Source organism: Triticum dicoccoides, chromosome 3A (assembly GCF_002162155.2).
Source record: "Triticum dicoccoides isolate Atlit2015 ecotype Zavitan chromosome 3A, WEW_v2.0, whole genome shotgun sequence".
NCBI classification, from domain to species: domain Eukaryota; kingdom Viridiplantae; phylum Streptophyta; class Magnoliopsida; order Poales; family Poaceae; genus Triticum; species Triticum dicoccoides.
In genome coordinates, this window is record NC_041384.1 from 100,179,130 (window position 1) to 100,188,859 (window position 9,730).

The window sequence follows — 9,730 nt, forward strand, 5'->3', positions numbered from 1 at the left end:
CCCTGGCCGCGTTTCTGACAGCTATCACGTGCGCGCGTATGTAGGTGAGAAGGCCGCCCTGGTTCTCCTTGCTTCGATTCTAGTCTAGCGATGCTTGCTTGGTTACGTCATGCGTGTGCTGACTGCTGTGTTCGCGGGGTCGGAGGTTGTTCAGGCATGCTACATTGCTGCATGTAACCGTCTACTCTACCGATTGCCTTCGGGTTCTGTTTGTTGTGATGCTCTGGTTGTCTTGATTTGGTCAGATTTTCGCTTGATTTGTTGGTACGTTTAAAACATGGGCATTGGGTAAGCATAGAGGGCCTTCTAGCTAGTAAAAAACCAAATAGATTTGCATGAGAAGCACCTAACCTGCCGCCTGTATGACCTTGTTTCTGACTGCATTTGGTTGCGTCTGTGAGTTATTTTGAGTAGTTACAGTGTGCGCTGCCTTGGTTCCGATACCTTTGTCAAAAGTTTTCTCATACTCAATCAAAAATACTTTTCCTAGTGACAGCCATGGCATGTTAATTTTAGGACCGATCATCACACCTGCATGATTAGATACCGTAGTTAAAACAAACTGGGCTGATCAGTCTCTTGATAATGTGAGAACTAAAGATGATGCGGTACAATTGTGCATTGCATCCTAATTTGCAGCATAGTGTGTCTTATCAAGTATTTTCACCGCATGACTCTGTCCAGCAATGTGATAGATCAGTCACTTTGACTTCCAGAGGCTCTTGTGCATTCAACACGTTTGCTTCTTTTCTTTTAGTTTTCTAACTTGTTAATTTGTCTATTCTCTTCTATAATCCGATCATGTTTACTTTTGTGAAAGGTATTATAAAGAGACTTACCAAAAGAAACGGCGACCTGTCGGCGCTTTTTTCTATCAACACGAATGGATGTAATGTGTTGCGTCTCGCGACATGCGCAGGCCATTTAGAGGTTTGCAGGTACCTAGTGGAGGAGCTTGGAGGAGATGTAAATGCTCCTGGGTTTGGGGATACAGCTCTAGGTCTTTCTCTATCCCTTTCTCCATTTTTCAATTTGGTGGCTACCATGTAAATATTTGCCAGTATGAGATGTACGATTGTGCTAACAATGTGCTTTTTGAAGGTGCGACTCCATTTATGGTGTCTGCTCAGTCTGGTGATGTTGCTACTGTCAAGTATTTTCTTGATCATGGTGGTGATCTTGTGAAAGCAGATGACAAAGGGCGCACAGTTCTCCACCATGCTGCGGGTATAGGTACTCCCCCTGTCACACACCCTCACACTTAATTTCTGCAATCTAGTCATTGTACTGGTAATTATTTACTCTACTCTAGTCATTTGTTCAATGCTTGTGCCCAAATGACTTATGGAATCATCTCGTTCACCACAGGATGCTGCAAGGTTACAGAGTTCCTCCTGTCAAAAGGAGTGCCTGTTGACATAGACTGTGGCCGTGGAACACCACTCTTTTGGGCTGCCAGTAATTTGTTCAATGCTTGTGCCCAAATGACTTATGTGGCTAGGCTGGGGATTCCGGCTTTTGATGTTAGGATTAGGTGAGTGGTCTGGGTAGTGGCCCAGCTAGCACCCCTTCATCATATGGATAGGAGTAGCGGCATATGTTGCCTAGATGGTGAATTCAGGCTTATTGTTGTAACACTTTGTAAGGTCCTCGAGAATAATCAATAAAGTGGCCGTATGCATCTCCCAGATGCAGAGGCCGGGGGTCATCCTCCTTTTCTAAAAAAACCATGCGAATGTATATGGCCTCTGCTATTATTTCTCTTGATTCACAGTTAATTTCGATGGGAAGTTTTAAGTTTGTGCATAGTTATATGTCGTGGACAAATATGTTTTATCCTGGGTCTGCTTTGGTTGCTCGGATTGATACATACTTAGATGCCGCAGTACATAATCATTTTATTAGGGACACTCAATGGAGATTTTGAAGTGTGATTCATTTAATGGAGCAACCCATTCCAAACCTCAAACTAATCAAGCATGCTAGATCAGAATGACGATTGGAACCACTTACCATCTGATTCCTTGAACCACCACACACAACAGTTGATTATATGATGACATGTTTTTTAATAGTCATAACTTTGTTCATCTCAAACGTAACTACTGAATTTATCATAACACATGTGCTTCTTATCTTAATAAAACAATGCCCTCCTTTCAGCCTAACATCATCATCAATGGTACTACCAGTCCCCTTATGAGTGCTCTTGCTTACCGTTCATTGAAGTGCATGAAGCTACTCATTAAGGTGAGTATTCTTTGGATTATTTTTCCATGCAATGTTGTGATTTGCTTAGTTTACGAGCTCTGCATGCTTATATACATGTACATGGAGATATCACCATGGACATAATTTTGCACAATTCTTTTCACAGGCTGGTGTTGATGTCAATTGCAATGGTTCCATGTTGACTCCATTGTTGCTTGCTACGATGCATGGAGGTTATACCAACTTCATTAAGCTCCTATTAAAGGCTGGAGCAGATCCTAATATTCCTGATGATGTATGTGTTTTATATATTTTGTTGATATTTGCTGACCTGGTATGCAGAATTTCACTGTTAAGCTTATAGTGGTACTATTATTCAGCTCTTCTGATAATGTTAAGCACCCATTTAGCGATGGGTTTAGGTTGCTTGGTGTCATTGAATATGCTTATGGGAGTTGCGATTGTGTGTATTAACATTATCTTCACATTTCATTCTGGCAGTCTTTATCATTAAAAAAAAGACCTATCGGGGGCTCATCCTGAGATATTAATCTGCACCACGGAAATCAAACTCTGGTGGGCTGGGTCACTCACGGCACATCCACCACTGGGGTGCAGCCCAATTTTGAATGGTTATATCAACAGTCAACAGATGTATCATTTTCTGTTGATCACTCCTATGAAGGAACATGCCTATACTCGTTGTTCTTAAAAGGTTTATGTGTCCAACATTTTATCAATATTTTTCCATTTTGGAAGATCATATTGGTGCTTAACTTAACAGTTGATGAGATACTGAGATCTCATATCTTATTACAAACCATTCTGGGCAGCAGCATTTCTCAAATGTTCTCATGCAATAAACAGTAGAATAAATTGAATTTTCCTAGCTAACTTGTTGTTGTTCTTCGTCCTGTTGGCGTTCTGTTTTCAGCCTTTTACTCTAGGCTACTTATATGAATGCTACCATCAGTTAACGGACCGACTAAAAAGAATTCATGTGTGCAGTTACTTCTCGTTTTTTATCTATATATTTCATGGGGACGAGTGTGATTCCACTAAACTGTTTTGGTGTCTCAGTCTCAACTTCTATGAAATACTCTTGGAAACCTTGTGTACTGAGTAAATCCTTGTTGAAACATTTGATCAAAACATTATGCAGATCCTGGTTCTTTCCCATGATGTTATAATTTTTTTACGCTAGTTGTACATTACACAATGTTCATGTTCTTTTGCTATATTCTAAACAGTTGACAAGAGTTGATGAGATAATGAGAAGCAGTATGTACTATTCTGGGTATCAGTATTTCTCCAATGTACTCGTGCAATAAAAACTGAAATAAATAGCTTAATTGATATGATTCTTCATCCCAATTCGTGGTATTCTCCTAGTTAAAACATTTGATAATTTTATTGATCCTGGTTCTTTCTGACAATATTTAATTTTCTTCATCGATTGTATGTTACGTAATGATCAAGTTCTTTTGTTATAATCTCTATGGTTTTCTTCTTCCTTTTGTTTGAACAAAATGATAAGTTCTTTTTCCTTTTGTTTCTAGTTGGGTAGGTTTCCAGTAGAGCTTGCTGCGATACGCGATTGCAAGGAAGAGGTTGAAATGTTATTTCCTGTGACTTCTCCAATTCCAAATGTCCCAAACTGGAGTATTGAAGGAGTAATTTCTCATGCGAAAATTGAAGAAAAGAAGCCAATTGTATGTTATTTTCTGTTCTTATTATGATGCTTGCTTACTGAATATTAATTGAAAGCTAAGCCTTCATATATTTTGTGCATTCGGTGCTATTGTAAGCTGTGATTACTTTATGCATTGCACCACTAGCGAAAACTATTGCTGATTATCTGAGAACAAAGTACCAACTTTACTTTACAAGGGTAATATGATTATGTAGTCACAACAGGGCTGCCCACCAATAGACATGATAAACCCATATTTGGTAACAAAACATAATATGAAGAAACCGTGGAACGTAATGTGTAGAAACTCCTAACAAAATCCGGTTTTCGTGATGGATAATTAGTGCATATCATTGAGGAAAAAAGTCCTTTTGATTCCAACATTGAAAAGTATGAACACCTTACACTTGATAAGATTGACTCCTAAGATAAGGCAATTGATGTGCGGATATTTACATGTAGATTGTACTCTAGTCATATTTCTATTAACTGACTTGAACTTATCTTTGAGTCAGGTATTGAGCAAATCATGTAATGTTGTGTATAGTTAGATGCTCGCAGGAACAATAATTCTCGAAACATGGCTCATAATCATGGATGTCATGCCACGGTTGTGAAGTACACCATCATCAAGTAGAGGGTGTGCTATTCATTAGTATCCAGTAATAATGTCACAAGAGTACTATATTTTAATTAAGTGGCATACTATGTAATGTGTTCTCCTTGGTTGTTTTGTGAACGAAGAAACACTTGATATTTACCGATGTTCCCATGTTTCCTATGGAACGCTTGCCATCTAGTTAAACTGAAATTGTTAACTTTAGCGAGAGCATTCAATGGTAAGTTACATGCCACCTAGATACCAAATTATGAAGAATGTTGAACACGAAGTTCTTGGGTGTCTTTTGTGGTAAGAAGTGGGAAAAAATTCATAGTAAATGATTATTCCAAAATAGAAATATTCAATTCATGTTTCATTTATTTGTTATCTAGGAGCAACGGCACCTTCAAAGAAGAAAAGGTTTGATCAAGTCAAAGGCTGATACGGCATTCAAGCAGAAGGAGTATAAGATAGCAACAAAGATTTATGATTTGGTACACCTCTTGCATTATATCTATGATACTGGGAACTGGTTGAAGATATATAACTCTTTTTGTAATGTAAAACATGAAGGTTTGGTTGGCAAAAATAATTAATATTCCCTCTAATTCACAAAAAAAATGACGTTTTGGACCTTGACATGGTCTTGGGAATATATTTTTGACCACCAATTTATTTTCTGATAGTACTTCTCTACACAAATCTATGCGTATGATTTTCAACCCAATTTGAACGTTTTAAATGGTATTGTTTGTCTAAGTTTGACTTGGGACGTCTCTTTTTTGTGTACTGGAAGGAGTAATGATTAGTGCGACTAGGATACAATGATCCATGGAAACCATCTATTTGACTATAGATCAAACTAAAGTTATGATTAGATCTGACCAAGGGTCATCCAAAATGTATATGATCTGAAGCCAGTATACATTAAGAATGTGCTAGCATTCATGCATTACTATTTGGGGCAGAATGAATGAAGATTCCATCATCAAACTTGGTTGTTGTCTTACATCCCCAGAACCCATAAGAAGTTCATGACAGTGCATCAAATTATCTAGCTTTATCCAGATTGATCGTACAACAAGCCAATCTGTGTAGCAATAGAATGTGCTCCATATCCTGCAGTATTACTGTCTTACTGAGTAGTAATGTAGATAGTTTCCTACCTGTTAGCATGTGTGAACCATTAAAATAGAACTTTTGTATGTCACCACTCTACCTGGTATCCTGCGTGAGTCCCATGAATGAGCATTAATTAAAATAAGGCCTCCTTTGGTTCACGGGGTAGGGAAATCATAGGAATAGAAAAGTCATAGAAAATGGGATGACATGCATCTCAAATCCTATGAGTAGGAATAGGAAAGAAGATGTCCTTTGATTCACTTCATAGGATTTTTTCCATTGAGTCTAGGCTAATGTTTAGGCCTCCTTTGATTTAGAGGAATTTTAGAGGAATTTTAGAGGATAGGATTCTTATAGGATTTTTTTTCCTTTAGAGCCCTTTGGTTCATAGGAATGGATTCCTATTCCTACATAGGATTGGTTCCTATCCTCCACATTTCGGCCTCTTTTGGTTCATAGGATAGGATTATCATAGAAATAGGAATCTTGTAGGAAATGAGATGACATGTATCTCAAATCCTATGAATAGGAATAGGAAACAAGATGTCATTTGGTTGACACCAAAGGAATTTTTCCATTGAGTCTAGGCTCTTTTTTATTTTCCTATGAAATGTGGAGGATAGGAATCAATCCTATGTAGGAATAGGAATTCATTCCTATGAACCAAAGGGCTCTAAAGGAAAAAAATCCTATAAAAATCCTATCCTCTAGAATTCCTATGAAATTCCTCTAAACCAAAGGAGGCCTTCATAGGAAAATAAAAAAGAGCCTAGACTCAGTGGAAAAATTCCTTTGGTGCCAACCAAATGACATCTTGTTTTCTATTCCTACTCATAGGATTTGAGATACATGTCATCTCATTTCCTACAAGATTCCTATTCCTATGATAATCCTATCCTATGAACCAAAAGAGGCCTTATTTTCCTATGAATTGTGAAGGATAGAAAGAATTCCTCCATAGGAATAGGATTCCATTCCTACAAACCAAAGGGCTCTAAAGGAATTTTTCCTACAAAAATTCTATCCTATGAAATTCCTACAAAAATCCTCCAAACCAAAGAAGGCCTAAAACTTTTGTATGATGACATTTTATTAAGTTGAGACTAATATCTGCATGACCTCGTATGTTTGACCGTAGGCAATAGCTCATGGAGAGAGTGCAACACTGTATGCAAACAGGAGTGTTTGTAAACTACTCAAGGGTGATGGTGAAGGTGCTTTGTCAGATGCTCTCAGGAGCAGAATGCTGCGATCTGATTGGGCAAAAGCTTGCTACCGTCAAGCTGCAGCTCACATGCTACTCAAGGTGCCTCTAGATAGCCAGTGTGTTCAATTACAGAGAAGATTACATTGTTAGGATCCTTAACTTGGAGCCCAAGGGATAGACTATAGAGATAGTTACAAGAGATAGGATGAAATCACAACTAACTACCCTAGTCTAGGCTCGGTGGAGACGTCCTGGTTGAACCGGACCTTGCACGCCATATTTGTCGCTTAACACTTTTTAGCTGACGTCTCCATTCCTTTCGGTTGAATTCATGCAGGAAGGCAAGGGAACTCATGAAGAACCCTCCCCGCGAAGGCGAGCAGTGAGACACGGACTCCTGGGATGCAACATGTGCCAGTTTTCACTAAACTAGAGCAAGTAGGGCCTTCTAATCCTTATGTTCTGCTAGGAACCAAAACTCTCATTCATGTGGAGCTACGCCTTAAGACTGCTAACACGACTTGTGTGAATTTATCTTGTCTGGCATGTGGATCTTACTCGCCGTATTCAGTCACTTTACATTTGGTTAGACTTATTATCTTTCATGTGCCAGTTGCTTCTGAGGGGCCTGCTATATTTCTTATGAGTATCATGTGTTCAAGTCTGACCGTGACGGCAGTTTATAAACTGTATATACTACTATGTAGTATTCACTAAACGAAGTGGTTGGGCAGTAAACTTTCTTTTTTGAAGGTGGTTGGGCGGTAAACTAACTAACAGTAGAGTTATGAAAGTCAATAGTACTCCTTGTGTCAGGGCCGTCGAGTTCCCTATAACTTGATCTGGGACGAGGCGTGCCGTCGGATTTGGACTGAAGCGTTTCCCGGATAACCAACAGTAACCTGAACTTAGGGCCTCTTTGATTCGTGGGATTGTAAAAACATGGGAATAGAAAAAATATAAGATTGAAATGTCATGCTCATCTCAATCTTATAGGATTTTCGATTGTTTGATTGCATCATAGGAAAAACAAAGGATTCTTTCAAAGAGTTTGAGTGGATGCTAGAAATCCTATGGAAAGTAGTATAAAAAATTCCTTAGGAAAAATTTCTATAGGATTCAAACCTATGAATCAAACAACCAACATAGAAAAAATTCCTAAGAATTTTAATCCTTCAAAATTCCTATGCAAATCCTTTGAATCAAAGGAGCCCTTAGGTGAATCTTTCGACAGTTGTTCAGGAAAGAGGAGCAAGGCTGACAGGGCTGCCTCCTCAGCTCACACCCTTGAGCCAGTTCGTCCGCCTTCTCGTGTCGTGTTCCAGCGCAGTGGAATGCTTCGTCAATCGTCACCATGGCCGAGACTTTTATTTGTAGTGATCGTAACGTCCCCGTCGTGTCACGCCATTACCATTAAATCAAAACTCCTTGGCCAGATTGACCCGACAGCATCACCAATTATTGCTACCCCGGCCTGGATCAGCACTCCAAATCAGCTCCCCGCCCGCCTGAAAGCGGCGCAAGTGCAACTTGCGACTTTGCGAGGCATCTCGTTAGTTATCCTCGAGAGAGACGTGACACTTGCTCAACTGGCGTTACTTGTACTCCTTCCTGGCGGGCGATGGTTTGTCCTTCGGCATATGCTGCGTTGCGACTTGCGAGTTGCCACCCACCGTCGTCGCCTGGAATATACCGCGGCGTGCGAGGTGCGCGAGAGCATTTTGCACCGGAAAATGGCATCGCCGTCGACATACGTAGACATAGGGTCAGGCTTGGCAGGACATTGGGATTTTACCATGGGTAGTTCGTAGGTAGGCTCTGGTTCCTCTCCCGAGCTTCGGTTTGACGAGGGTTGACGATGTACGTCCATCGATCACAGTCTTGGCCTCTGACCATCAGAAGAAACAGAACAGTCGCCGTGAACGCAGCGTTGTGCAACGGCACGGCAGGGAGAACGGGCGTGGCCGTGAAAGCAGCGGACGGACGTGCACATCACCCGGGCAGCTACCGGTGCGTGTGTCGCTAGCTGCACGCATGCGCATCACGCACGGCGCTGGTTCCTCCGTCCGACGCGTCCAACGGCGGAGCGAGCGCGCGACATGGACCGTGGCTAAGCAAGCTAGGAGACGCGAGGGTTACTGTCACGGCGCGCCAGACGGGGGACGTGGTAGATCGCGCACGGTCGGACCGCCAGAACCTTCCTGCACGCAGACAAAACACCGCCGGTGGCCGGAAAAGCCGTCCACGTCGACCCCGGCCGGGTCGCCGTCGTCGAGCTAGGCAACGTGACGGAAATGCGCTTCACGTACGCGATCCGCAACAGGACGTTGCTCTCCACCTGCGACCGTCCGTTTTAATGTCTCTAGAAGCTCCTGGTTTCACGTATATCATTCCTTCCAACCGGTGATTGATTACAAACAAAATTAGACCACGTAAAATCCGAGTAAATAATTTTGCATTTGTGCTAATTTTACTGCACAGATCACATGCTTTAATTGCATCTTTTTACCTGTTGCAGTCGATGATGACACTGATGCAGCTGACGGCGATGTGGCTGACAAAGACGTCGATACAATGAGCAGAGATGCGTTTATTGCATCTCCAATGCTGACACTTAAATTTGCTTTGACGTATGTCCACGGACACTCATGTGGTAGCTGGTCATCCATCTGTATCCGTAAATGTCCGTTTTTATATGAGTTAATTATCATTTTGCCCTCAGTGCTGTTCATGTGCTCAGTTTTGTCCTCAGATGCGAATTGTGCTCGGTTTTGCCCCTAGTCCATGCACAGCTACTATGACGAGGTCAAACGGCCATATTTGAGTTCATTCCGTCCGCCGGCGTTAGTGATTGTGGGTCCGGAGCTTACATGTGGGACCGCGTGGACGTGGATCC

At 41.2% G+C, this 9,730-nt stretch overlaps 1 pseudogene; it reads left to right on the forward strand.

Annotated features, from left to right (window-relative positions):
• The window catches only part of LOC119272025, a 9,941-nt pseudogene extending 529 nt beyond the window's left edge, over positions 1 to 9,412 (forward strand).
• The last annotated feature ends 318 nt before the right edge of the window (positions 9,413 to 9,730 follow it).